The 14004-nt window shown below is 28.4% G+C and overlaps 1 non-coding gene across 1 annotated transcript; it reads right to left on the minus strand.

Moving 5' to 3' along the window:
* Positions 1-13423: 13423 nt before the first annotated feature.
* On the minus strand, positions 13424-13531 carry LOC131172387 (small nucleolar RNA R71). The gene has a single exon (XR_009142866.1). It is a non-coding gene; the product is annotated as a small nucleolar RNA R71 (small nucleolar RNA).
* Positions 13532-14004: the final 473 nt, after the last annotated feature.

Consider the following 14004-nt stretch of genomic DNA (forward strand, 5'->3'; position numbering starts at 1 on the left):
TACAAAACGGTTGCCGTTATCATCTTATTTTTGGACTCTGAGGCTGAGGTCCATTCTTATTATTAATGCGGACCACAAAGCCCACACACAAACAAGCCCACCACAAGGCCCAATGAAATGTGTAAGGATTTTGAAAATTTTCTTTTGTTGGAGAATGATTTTTATGAATTTTTATTAAAAATAATGCATCATATATCTATTAAAAAAATAATTTTTATGAACTATAAAGAACGAAATTTATATTATTATGAGTGATAGCATACATACATTAGATGTTCCATAAAAAAAAAAATTATTGTTTTATGTTTATTTGATTTTTAAGTGTGTTAAGAGATATGTTGTGATTTTCAGTTTTTTAGTTTCCTTTTAAAAAGACAAGTGAAAACGGGTTCGATTAATACAATTGATTTTTATTTTTCTCAATTTATCTGAAATCGTTTGTAAAACCCAAAACAAAGAACATAAAAACGTTAAAACTTGGATTCTCATTTTCTATTTTCTGATTATACACTCATGTATACCTCCTTTGCCTGGCTCACACTTTCCTTTTCTCTGTTTACGTAATATTCAGTGTGGCTACTCTCTTCCTCCACAAGTCCAGCTGTCCTCAACATTTCTTCTTATTTTATGGTGAAATTTCAATTTGATTTTTAATTTGTGTACATTAATTTTAATATATTTATTACTCCCTCCATCATTTTTTATTTATTGTTTTAGGTTTTCGCATGGCGATTAAGGAAGCAATTAAATCACCTAAATTATAATAAAATACTCGTTAATTTGATTAAATTACCTTTATAACATTCCAATTCTTAAAGTAATAAAAATGGATGTATTAGGATATAAAATAAAATTTATAAAGTTTTGACAAAGAAGTTTAATTTAAATTTGGATTTAAAAGTAAAGTTTTAAAAGTTTTGGGGTGAAAATAAGATTTTTGGAGAATTTAAGGACCAAGATGAATTTTTTTTTTTTAAATGGACAAGTGGCAACCCCTTTCCTCTCTTATGGTTTACCTCATCTTCTTCAGAAAAAAAAAAGGACAAAAAGAAAAGAAGAATCAGGAAAGAAAGGAAGAAAGGAGAAGAACGAAAGAGGAGAGGGGGGATGGCCAGATTTTTGGGTCTGGCTGATGAGGGAGGACACTGGTAAGGGGAAGAGAGGGATTTTGGTTTGGAATATTAGAAATTAGACATAAAAAAGGAGAAAGAAGAGAGAGAAGAGGAAGAGAGGTATAAAGAGAAAGTAAATTTTCAAAACTTGATTTGAGTAAATGGCTAAGAGTCATGTACAAAATTGGTATCTATGGAATTAGGAGGAGAAAGAAAACATTTTAGTATGCTCAAATTTGGCAATCATCGACAATGAGTGGTGGCTAGTGGTCGTCCGTGGCAGAGCTAGCGATGGGTCCAATTGGCCGTGATTCAACTTCTAGACGTTTCTTCATGATTTTTTGAAATTTTTGAGATATAGATAAACCTTGGGTAATGAATTAATATTTTCGAATTATGAGAAATATTATGAGATTATTGATTAGTATATGATTGTTTAGCTACTTTGGATAGCAATAAATTTTATTTAGCAGAATTATGATATTGGAGTTTGTAAATTTAATGGTTTATGGTTTTGATAATTATGATATGTCTTTATATCACTATGAGATATTAAATTATATTTAGCATATTTGCTCATACTAAAAGGACACGAGTAGCTTAATTTATTACAGTGAAAAATGGCTGTCCATAGAGTGATGGAGCCACTACTGCAAGGTTTAACACATCATAGATATGATTTTAGTATCTATTTTGATACTTTGGCATATCTTTGGATGTGCCAACTATCGATAACTTTTCATATGTATGAGGAATAATTAGAGACTGGGAAGAGTATAACTTTGAGATTGATATGGAGATATTATCATTGCATAGCATGTTGAAATGGAATGTCCAATCTATTAAGCTTGTTCTTAAAATTCTAATTATTAAGTTTATTCATTTAGCTTGATGATTGTTTTTTTAGCTTGCTTATTTGTTTATCTTCCCTATTGCATAATGGATATCTTAAATGCTAGCTCACTGAGATTTTCTCCTAAAGCTCGCACCTCCTAACTCACCAGTTTTACAGGTAGTATATGGTGATAAGAGTATCAGTTTGATTGTTTAGAGCTTCGATTGGTTAGACTTCATAGCCCCAATAAGCAAAAAAGGATGAATTTTCAGTAGAAGGTCAGGGTGTTACAACCATTTATCACACCTAATTAAAAGAGAAAGAGGGTGGTAAGATGAGTTTCAAAAAATTATAAAAATAATTATTGTATTTGGTAAAAATAAAGATAAAATTGAAAAGAAAATTAATTAATACTCTTTAATATTTTCAAAACAATTCATAATTATGGACAAAATAATTTTTAAAAAATAACAGATAAAAGTGGACGGAGAGAGTAACATATTTATTGTTAGAGAATTTGTCCACATCTTTTATAAAATTGTAAATAAAAATTCCAAAATCGGATTTTTTTGACAATTTTATATTGTTTGAGTATTAGTTCAAATTTTCATACATATTAATTTAGCATTAAATAATTTAAATACATTTTTATTGTAATTTCATTGAAATATATATGTCTATGCATGTAGCAATGGTTTCTACATTCACTTTTTTTTTTTCCTGCCTAAACAACTTTAAATACAGAACTAAATCTTTAAAATTCTCTAATTACATAATTTAATTTTATCTTAGACATTTACTGGATAAGTATATATCCAATTTATTTAATATTAAAATTAATCTAATAAACAAATGTGACCAAAATTCAAAATTTTAGATTTTTTTAATTTAACAAATTCTGATATTATATAAAAAAATAACTCAATTTAAAAACTCATACTTATAGTTGAGAAATTAAATTAAACTAACCTTTCATTCACACTTTATTTCACTCCATTTCAATCATTTATCATGTCTACCATTTCTAAAACTCTTCTACAAAAAGGATGTTGGATGATGGTTTCATTTCCCTTCAAGCATCAACATATCTTTGTTAAAATTATTAAAATTAATGAATTCTGAATCATTGAACTTTATTTTAGTGGTATTAAAATCGTCTCTAAAACTATAAGATATAAGTTTAAATCTTAATAGAAGTTATTTATAAAAAAAAATAATAATAAATTTTGGAATTTAATGTTGAGAAAAGGAGGCTAAAAAGTTATTTTTAAAATATTTAAATTGGTAAATTATTTTAAAGAAAATTGCACTATGAACACACCCTACCACCGCTCCCAATTCAAGTGCAAACTTTGCTTTTCGATTAAAAAAATATAACTTCATTGTTTATAATTTTTTATCTTCTAAACTCAAAAATAAAAAAAAAATAATTGTATTCATTTCCTAATTAATCTCTTTTAAATTCATTAATATTTAATATGAACTCAAACTAGCCAAATCATCAGTCATTAATTTAATCAAGTAGAATTATGAAATACGTATTTATATGTCATATTCGATTAGTTAGTCAAAATTTTGATGCAAAACTAATAAATTTTTAACGATAAAATACATAAATCATTTATCAATAAATTCACTTGAAAATTAAGTCAAATTGTTAATTATATTAATAAAAATATAAAATTGGATTGCCGACACTTAAACAGTGGCTTGATGAGATCAATATGTTTACCGACACAAGGGACCTCATCTAAGCTTTATGTCACAAATGGGTCCTTTTATACTCACAATTTAGTGGAGATTGAATCATAAGACACAATCAAAACGTAACATTGGACTAGTAAAAAATTAAAAGAAATCAAACATAAAAACTTTTAATTAAGTTTTGAACAGAAAAAAATAATATATATATATATATATATATATATATATATATATATATATATATAAAAGCATGTATATATGAAAATAAATAAAATCCAAGTGAATTGTCCTATTAGTTAATTAGATGATACTGGTTGCCGTCTATAGTAATTATTTGCAAGTATAGACATATAAAATAAGAGAAAGAATGCTAACCGGATTATTTTGAATAACTTGTCTCATTTTAAATTTATTATTGTATTTAGAAAATAAAAAAATATAATTAACGAGAGAAAATAACATACATGATTATAAAAATTTAACTTTATTATATAGACAATAAATAAAATTTTATTGGGATTTTAAAATATTATTATTTTTAAAGAAATTCGATAAAAGTAAGATTTAGCAAAAAAAAATCACTTAAAAGGGATTCAAAATTTCAGATGAGGTGGTATGATTATCTTTAGGGGATAGAGTTAGTGTTAACATGAGTAGGGATGGCAACGGGTAGGGTACCCGCGAAAATTACCATACCCGAATCCGAACCCGATTAATATTATTAAAACCCGAAGTCATCCCAAATCCGATTAAAATTTATTCTCAACTATCCGAATCAGTCCCAAATCCTATTATTATTATCCGAAAAAAACTCGAACCTGTTTAATTTTATATATTTTAATTAATATTTTGTATAAAAAATTATTTTGATTAATAATTTATATTTTAAAAATTTAATAATTTCATAAAATATTTAAATTCCATTTTATATAAAATAAAATATATAAAAATTTATAAATATTATTATAAAAAAATATATTTTATATTTAATTAAGTATTTATATAAACTAGTTCGGATAACGGATACTCAATATGCAAAACCCGAATCCGACCTGAACCCGTCACGGGTATTATTTTTCAAATCCGAACCCATCCCAAACCCGATTATATAATACTCAAATCCGTCCTATTAGGGTTTGATTGGATCGAGTACCCATAAAAATCTGACTCGTTGCCATCCCTAAACAAGAGGCGGCATGAAATCACTAAAGGTGTCAACTTATTACCTTTATAGCCATTACCTTGCCTTTACATCCACCAAGAGTATGTAAATCAAAGATTATGGGTTGATGTAAGAATTTCTATATATTATTTAGGATAGTAATGCATTAATTAAATGTGTTTAATTTATAGAATAAAACATTTAAATTTGCAAATATTTTTGATAATTTCATCGCTTTTAAAAGTTAAAATTTTCTATAAAATTTATGAGTTATTTTCATTCATATATTCCTAGAGATATATGTCTCTCAAATGCAAGATTTCTTTTTATTTTGTACACAATTATTTATATATGCCACACCAAGCCATTTATCCCACGTCATTCTTTTCAATATGAAGCATTTTTTTTTCTTTCTATTTTACAAATTTACATTTTCATTATCCCAATAATACCCCCATAATTGACCTGTAATATTTGGTAATTTCTAAATTTTATAAGTTTAAAATTTCTAAAATTTTTAACACAAATTTTATATTTTTCTGAGCTCTATAAAATATTTAGCGAAATTTTAAAAATTATATTGAAAATGGAGAGTCGCTGTAGATAGTGACTCAGTAACCGTTACCATATTAGCTACTATAGATTATTGTAGTAACCGCCGTTGTCATTGTGGATTACTATATCAACTATGAGAGTAATTTTTATAGTTTGTTCTTAAATTTTATTTTATATTTTAATTTTAATCTATTATTAAAAGATATTTAAATTTTAATTTTATTTCAAGTTTTCAAGTTAAAAAAAAAAGGCAATAAAATTATCGTTTTATCTCATTTCTTTCACACTCAAAAAACTCTCGGTCATTTCAACTACCTCTGGACCTATTATAAAAATATCAATATTATCACAATGATCTGTTTCCTAAAAAGGAGGAAGATTTACATTTATCAGAAAGTACTGAAACTACATTTATAGATGTTACGTTGTAGTTTAGATGAATTTTTAAATTTGAAAACCTGCTATTATAAGTTAGAGAAATTTTTAATAAAATAAAATTAAAATTTTAAAATTTTTTAATAACAAATTAAAATTAAATAATAGAAATACAATAAGAGATAAAATTAAGAGATGAACTATAAAAGTTATATCAAATATCGACTTTCATTGTAACAGTACTATCAACTTTTGACTGGAAAATTTAGCAATTTCAACTAAAAGGACATACTCGCCACCAAAACTGATTTTCTATCATCTCAACCCACTGCCACTTTGGGTCTATAAGTATTCATTAACACTGCCAAAAACTATCACAAATCAAGAGAAAAGTTTTAAAGAAAAATAGAAACTTTAGTTGTTATTCCAGTCGCTAATCCTCCCTAACAATACCATAGACTATTGTGATCCTTACCTCACTAGCTTTCTTTTACAACCAACCAATCTAATTTTTATGGTGAGAAAAGGAAGATGAAAAACACCCCTACCACCCACCATCTTCTCTCATCAATTACGAAGAATCATTGAAAGTAGTACCACTTGTAGTTGGACTCCCTTGCTGAGACAAGTGAATTTGGTATTTGGTAAAACTACTTCAAAGTCATGTTGTTTAAGTATTTGATTAACATGTGATTAAAAATGACTTAATTTATAGAATAATTAAAAAGATATTAAGTAGTTGAAAGTTTGTTAAATTAAAAGTAATATTGATATTTTTAAATATTATTATAATAATATAATATTTTGTTTAATCAAATAATAATTTACCGCACATTAAAAAATACTTACACTAGCTTTTTTTTTAATTATTTAATTTTAATCGAATAGTGCTATGACCTAGGAGGAAGGCCAGAAATTGGGAAGGAAGAGACAAAGTCGTGGATTAAATAAGTGCACGCACGTGCGTAAGAGAAAAAGTGTCAGCGAAAGACTGACAAAAATGAGTGCATGCATTTCTATGCAACTGTCTCCAACTTCATACACGTGCAAAACACTTCTGTCTCCACTCTTATGATGCTTCCAATTTCTTTCTACTTTGCCTCTGTTAATCAAATCCTTAGGGATCTTAAATTCCTTAGAAACACCTAATCAAATCATTATTCTTGCTAATATTATAAATAAAACTACAATGTTAATAAAAATATAAAATAAATAATTTAATCTTAAATTATATATATATATATAATAAAAATTACTTTTAATTAAAAGTAAAATATAAATAATTATTAAAAATTAATATATTATATATAAAAAATAAAAAATTTACATGTGCAAATTAAATAAATGAAAATGTATATCAAAATTAAGTGTTTTCATTTATTTTATAAAATATAAAATATAAATATTTAAGAATAAAGAAAATAATAGCCACCAAATAATAAAGAAGCATTGCATAATGAAAAGATGGGGCTAAATTGGCGATTGCCAGCTAACCTAAGCATCAATAAAACCACGCACCCACCCATGTCACCAACTTTTTCCTTTTAATGAAAATTATTATTTAATGTATGCATTTTAATGAAATTAAATATTTATTTTTTATATTTTAAAAATATATTATATAATTTTTTTTAAAAATTTTTATTATTTAATTTATTTATTTTAGTAAAATTATTAATTGATTTTTTATTTAAAAAATTATTATTTACTCTATTTAATATATTAAAATTAATTAGTTGATTATAAAAATATAATATTTTAAAAAATATATTCTTAAATAAAAATAAAAATTTTATTATTAAAAATTAGATATAAATTTATATATATATATATTTTAATTATTTAAATATTTTATTCAATTCGCTAAGTATTATTTTTTATATTTTCTCCATATGGGAAAAAATGTTCAATAAAAGTAAAAAGTCAAAAGTCAAAGGGCAAGTTAACAAGCAAATTTGGCAGTACTGTCCAATTTGCTTGTTAATTTGAACTTTGACTTCTTCGGTTAATTTAATTTCCTTAAATTATATGGCTTTGACTACTTAGAGCTCTACGAGAGCTAATTAGTCTTTTTAAAGAAAATTCTAATGTTAGGTTTTCTTCCTTTTCAAAGTTCATAGGAGTTTTTTTGTTAAATTACTTTATAAAAACTCTGTTCAAAATATAATAAGCTGTATTTACAACTTTTATTCAAAAAATATTTTGATAAATTATTTATATTTAATATTATTATTGCCATTTCTTATAAAGACCGATTTTCTCTCTACAACTCCATTTTATTGTGGAGTCTTACCGGCTGAAAAAGTATAATAAATACTATGTTGAGAAAAATAAATTTCAACCAAATTATTTTCAAATTCCTTTCCATTATCACTTCTCAAAAAAGTAATATAATATCTTTTTTCATTTTGAACTCTTTTACATAAAGTTTCAAATACACCAAAAGTTTCATCTTTATGAGCAAGGAAGAAAGTCCATATAAATCTTGAAAAGTTATCAACAATCACAAATGTATATGCTTTGCCTCATAGACTACTAGGTGTGATTGGACCAAAAAGATCAAGATGCTACCACTTTAATGGTTTAGTTGTAGTAACAACATTTTTAGGTTTAAAAGATGATTTTGTACGCTTACCAAGTGCACATGCTTTACATTGAAATTCTTTTTCAAAATTTAACTTTGAAAAACCTTTAACAAGTTCTCTTCTAAAAAGTTAGCAAGTGTATTTATACTAGCATGTCCTAACTTTTTATGCTATAACTATGCACTATCATTAAGAGTCATAAGACATGTTTTACAATTTTCTTTAAGACCTTTTAAATTAAGTAAGTAAATATTATCCACTCTAGCACCAACAAACATAATATCATTTACATAAATCTCACAATGTGTAGGAGTAAAAATAATTTTAAAACCTTTACCACAAAGTTGACTAATACTTAAAAAATTATATTTCATACCTTGTACTAATGCAATTTCTTCAATGCAAGGATTCTTACCAATAGTTCCACTTTCAATGATCTTTGCCTTACTTTTTTTCGCCAAGTTTGACATATCCTTCATATTTCAAAGTGAGTGAGGAGAATTTGCTTTTATTTCCAGTCATATGCCAAGAGCAACCACTGTCTATGTGCCAATGTTTTGTTTCCAACATACTCCTTAAGCAGACTTGAAATTAGCAAGCTGATTTTAGGTACCCAAGCTACTTTGGGTCCTTAGGTGTTAGTGATATTAGGTAAGGTTCCTTTAGGCACCCAAACTTTCTTTGCCTTAGAGGTTTCTTTCCTAATAGGATAAGGATTAATCATATGACCTTTATGATTACAATAAAAACATGCAATGCTTGGTTGTGAAGAAGATGATGCTTTAACAAAATAATTTTTGTATTTTCCATATTTCATAAAACCATCATAACTAATTCCAAATTTTTCACTTGAAACTTTTTCTTTTGTAAATTTAGTTAAATCTTTTGTTAAAGATTCAACCTTTGCTTCAAGAACTTTATTTGTCTCAAGAAGTTGCTTGCAAATTTCTTTTGATCTTTTAAGCTCATCATTTACTTCATTAAACAATTTCATTTGAGATTTGTAAAATTCATTTTCCTTTAAAACCATACTCAAAGAAATATTTTCCAATCTCAAATCACAATTTTCACTTCTAAAAAATTTTCATTGCTTTTGGAAAGATCTATATTTATCATATGTTTTTTTATAAATGCAAGTTCTAACTCATCAACATTAGAAAGTTCAAGATTTACATCATTATCACTATCTTCAATGTGTGAGCTTTCGGTTTTTTCTTCAATTGCCATCATGCAAGTGTTTGCAATATCTTTGTCACTTGTATCATCATTTGATGAAGAGTTACTATCACTCCGAGTAGCTGCCATTGCCTTTCTGCTTTTATCTTTCCTAAACTTTTTCTTCTTTAGTGTAGGACATTTTGGCTTAATGTGACCAGGTTTGTTGCACTCATAACAAACAATTTCACTTGAATCTTTTGAATTTGGAGTCTTTGGAGTGTTCTTTTTTATGAACTTCTTATACTTGCTTCCACCTTTCTTGAATGCTCTTTTGAACTTCTTGACTATCATAGCCATGTCCTTATCATCATCACTTAAAGTACTTAAGTCATCACTTGAATTAGCTTTAAATGAAACACCTTTCTTTTTCTCTTCCACTTTTTCGGATTTAAATGCTATGCCTTTCTTTTTTCTTTTGATCACCTTTATTTTCATCCTTCTTGTAAATCATCTCATGTGCAATGACTGAAGTAATTAGCTCATCATAGGTGTATCTCCGAAAATCTTTAGTGTCTTGAATCATGGTGGTATTTGCTTTCCATGACTTTAGCAGTAATCTCAAGACTTTCTTCACAAGTTTTGATTCTTCAAATTTCTTTCCAAGAGCTTTAAGAAGATTGATAAGATCCATAAATCTTGTACTCATTTCAGCTATAGTTTCACCTGATTTCATCTCAAATAGCTCATAGTTAAGGATAAGGAGGTTTGCCTTTCTTTCACCACATCGATTCCTTCATATGTGACTTATAGTTTGCCCCACATCTCTTTTGCTAGTTGATAACCCAAAATATGGTTATATTCATTAATATCAAGAGCACAATGAAGAATATTAATGGCTCTGGCATTAGTAGAAATTTTCTTCTAATCATTATCATCAAATTCTACTTCGGCTTTAGGTAATTGGACATTTCCTTCACCACTTTTATGAGGAACACGAGGACCATATTTAATTATCCTCCAAGCATCAATATCAATAGATTGTATAAAGTTTCTCATTCTAGTTTTTCAAAACAAATAATTTGTGCTATTAAAAAGTGGTGGTCTAGTGATAGAGTAACCTTCTGCTAAGGGAGCAAGTATACCAGCAGAATTGCTAGATGAACCAGCCATGTGTGTAGATCACTCTAAGGTGTTTAAACCTTAAGCAATAGAGACAAGCTCTAATACCAAATTAGCATCCCAAATATGTCCAAGAGGAGGGTGAATTGGACTAATACAATTTTTCAGTTTTTGCGTAAAGCCTTTGAAAAATTGTGGCTTGGTTTAATTAAGTATTCTAATATGATGTGTGTGTGTGTTAAATAGCTCAAATGAACTATTTATGCAAATTTAACTCAAAGCATGCTCAGCATACTATTCAAACAGAATATAGCAGTACTCAACAAATAGAACAGTAAACTGATTCAGAACACAGCATAACAAATTTAACTTAACCATAAAATAAAATGCAGAAGTTTAAAGAGTAAGGGTTAAGAAAATAGAACACTAAATTTTTATAGTGGTTCGGTTTAAATAGTCTACATCTAATGCATACATTTTGCATAGTCATTTAGGTCTAATTTTATAACCATTTTTATTTGATTATTAGCCATTTTTAGCTAATTTCATTAGTTAATTAGTGAGTTTTTCATAGTTGTCAATTTTGCATTAATTTGTAATTTTTACTTTGTTTTGTAGGAAAAATGGTGTTTTTGAAGGACTGAAGAGAATTTTGCCATTGAGGAGTGTCTTCTACAGCCAAAGATGTCAAAAATAGGTTTTCAAGCTGAATTATGCATTGACCAAACTGTGCATAACTTGCCGCATAAGCTATGCAGATCTGCATAAGGAGAAAGATCACTGTTCCAGAACCAGCCGAAATGTGCATAAGGAGACAGCATAGCTTATGCACATTCTCACCTCCCTTATGCACTTTCACGGAATTGTGCATAACCTATGCACCAAGTCATGCAGTTTCGCATAAGTGACTCAGAACCAGCTGAAAACTGCATAAGGGACTGCATAACTTATGCAGTCCACTTATGCAGTCCCATAAAGAGTTCATTAATGAGCTGGTAGAAGATTCCCTCAATTAATTCCTCCTAGAACATACTATTTTAGGGCTCCATGTCAGAAAAATGCTATAAATAGTCCCATTTTCCCATTTTAGAGGGGGACAAGGAGAAAAGAAGAAGAGGAGAAGAGAGGCAGAATTTGAGGAGTCATTTTCACCTTCCACACCATTTTTAACCAAGATTTGCAGATTTCTTTCTTTCCTTACACTTTTCTACATTCCTAGTGTTTAATTTCTTACTTCTTAGCTTAGATTAAAGCTTTATTTCCATTTAAACTCATCATATCTTGTAAGCATTATGGATAGTGAGTAGTTTACTTTTGATTCTGGAGTAAGGGTTGTAATATTTGAGATATTTTGTGGATTTTGATTGGGTAATCCATATTTTGTGGTCTTAATGAGTTTTATTCATTTCTTGTATGCTAAATGACATGCTTAGTGTAGGATCCCATTAAGTGATGTTCTTAATCCATGGTTGAAGCACCGAAAGGAGAAGGCCTTGTGATAGATAATCAAGAAATTGGACTTAATTAAGTTAGACCTAGAAATAGGCTAAGGATTAAGAGGATTAACAGATTAATTAAAGAACTTAATGGGTCTTAATTAATTCTAACTCCACGAAAGTAGGATTAGTTTGATTAAGGCACTCTTTGTCTCACTCGAAAGGGAATTCAAAGGATTTAAGAATTAATCTCCTTAAAACCCATAAATTTCATAAGATTGGATAACCAATTTAAAATCCCAAAATAACTCGAATATGAAATCCCGAACTCCGGAATCGCCTTTTTACCATTGTTAATTTCTAATCGAATTTAATTACTTGCCATTTTAAATCTTGCCATATTTGAACTTGCTTATTTCAATTTGATGCAATTTTAGTTTAATTAATACATTAATGCATAGAATATAAATTTTGCACATATAGATTTCACATTCTCAATACCCATTAATTCATTACTTTAATCTCATAAATATTTCAATTTACTCAACTTTTTATATCAAGAATTCAATCATTAACACAACTCCTCGTGGGATTGATATCTTTTCTATACTACTTGTACGACCCGTGCACTTGCGGTTGGGACGCATCAAGTTTTTGGCGCCGTTGCCGGGGAGTTGTTTGTTTAAGATTGAAATCTTGATTATTTTAGTTGTTTATAGTTTTATTTTTGTTATATTTTCATTTTGTGTTTGTTTGTTCTTTTTCAGGTACTTTTAACCTTTTATGAGAAGAGCTAAAAGCACAAGTGACACATCCTTATTGTTCAATCCTGAAATTGAGAAATTTTGTAGGGCCAACAAGAAAGAAACCAGAAAAAGAAAGGAAGCTTTGAGAGAAACCGAAATTGAAGCAAACATGGCTGATGAAAGAATTAGAATTGGTGTTGGTAATGCTGGAAATGGTCAAAACAATGAAAATGAAGCCCAAGGGGAAGAAGTTGTTAATGCAAACGTGCCTAGGGGAAGTATGATGGATCATGCTTTTCCACGTTTTGATGACTTGAGAGAGAGCATAGCAAGACCAAGAATCGATGCAAATAGCTGCAAGATGGATTTTGGAGTCCTTCAAATGATTCAGAATTCTCAATTTGGAGGGCATCCTTCTGAAAATCCACACACACACCTGAAGAAATTTGCTATGATTTGTGACATGCAAAAACAACCTGGAGTGTCTGATGATGTAGCAAGATTGAAGCTATTCCCGTTCTCTTTGAAAGATGGAGCATTGGATTGGCTTGATTCTTTACCTCACAACTCCATTACAAATTGGGAGCAACTCACTGATGCATTTCTTGCACAATATTTTCCACCTGGAAAAACTCAAGAGTTGAGGAATCAAATGACAGCTTTCAGACTAAGAGAAGATGAAACTCTTTATGAGTCATGGATGAGATGGAAGGAATTAGAGAGATTATGCCTACATCATGCCATTCCAAAATGGATGATAAATCAGAATTTTTACACAAATGTCACTCCTGCAATTAGAGGGATTATTGATGCTCAAACAGGAGGAGAATTTATTATAAAGCATGAAGATGAAGCTTATGAGCTATTAGAGAAAATTGCAAAGAATACTCATCTTTGGAGTAGTCCAAGAGGACCAGCTCCAACTCAGAAGAGACAAGCTGCTGGAATGTATGATCTTGACCCATTCAACATGATTAATGCAAAGTTTGATGCACTTACAAATGTCCTTGCTAAGAAGATGGAAGACTTGAGTATGTTGGTTAGTTCAACATCATCTTCTGGATGTTCACAACAAGTGGCTTATGCGGAGGAAACAACCAAATGGAATAGATTATGGAGAACAAGCGAGATATGTTGGTAATTATGGAAATAAGCAAATGGGAATCCTTATTCTCAAACTTACAATCCAAATTGGAGGAATCATCCCAACTTTTCAT

Source organism: Hevea brasiliensis, chromosome 13, assembly GCF_030052815.1.
Source record: "Hevea brasiliensis isolate MT/VB/25A 57/8 chromosome 13, ASM3005281v1, whole genome shotgun sequence".
Lineage (NCBI taxonomy): Eukaryota > Viridiplantae > Streptophyta > Magnoliopsida > Malpighiales > Euphorbiaceae > Hevea > Hevea brasiliensis.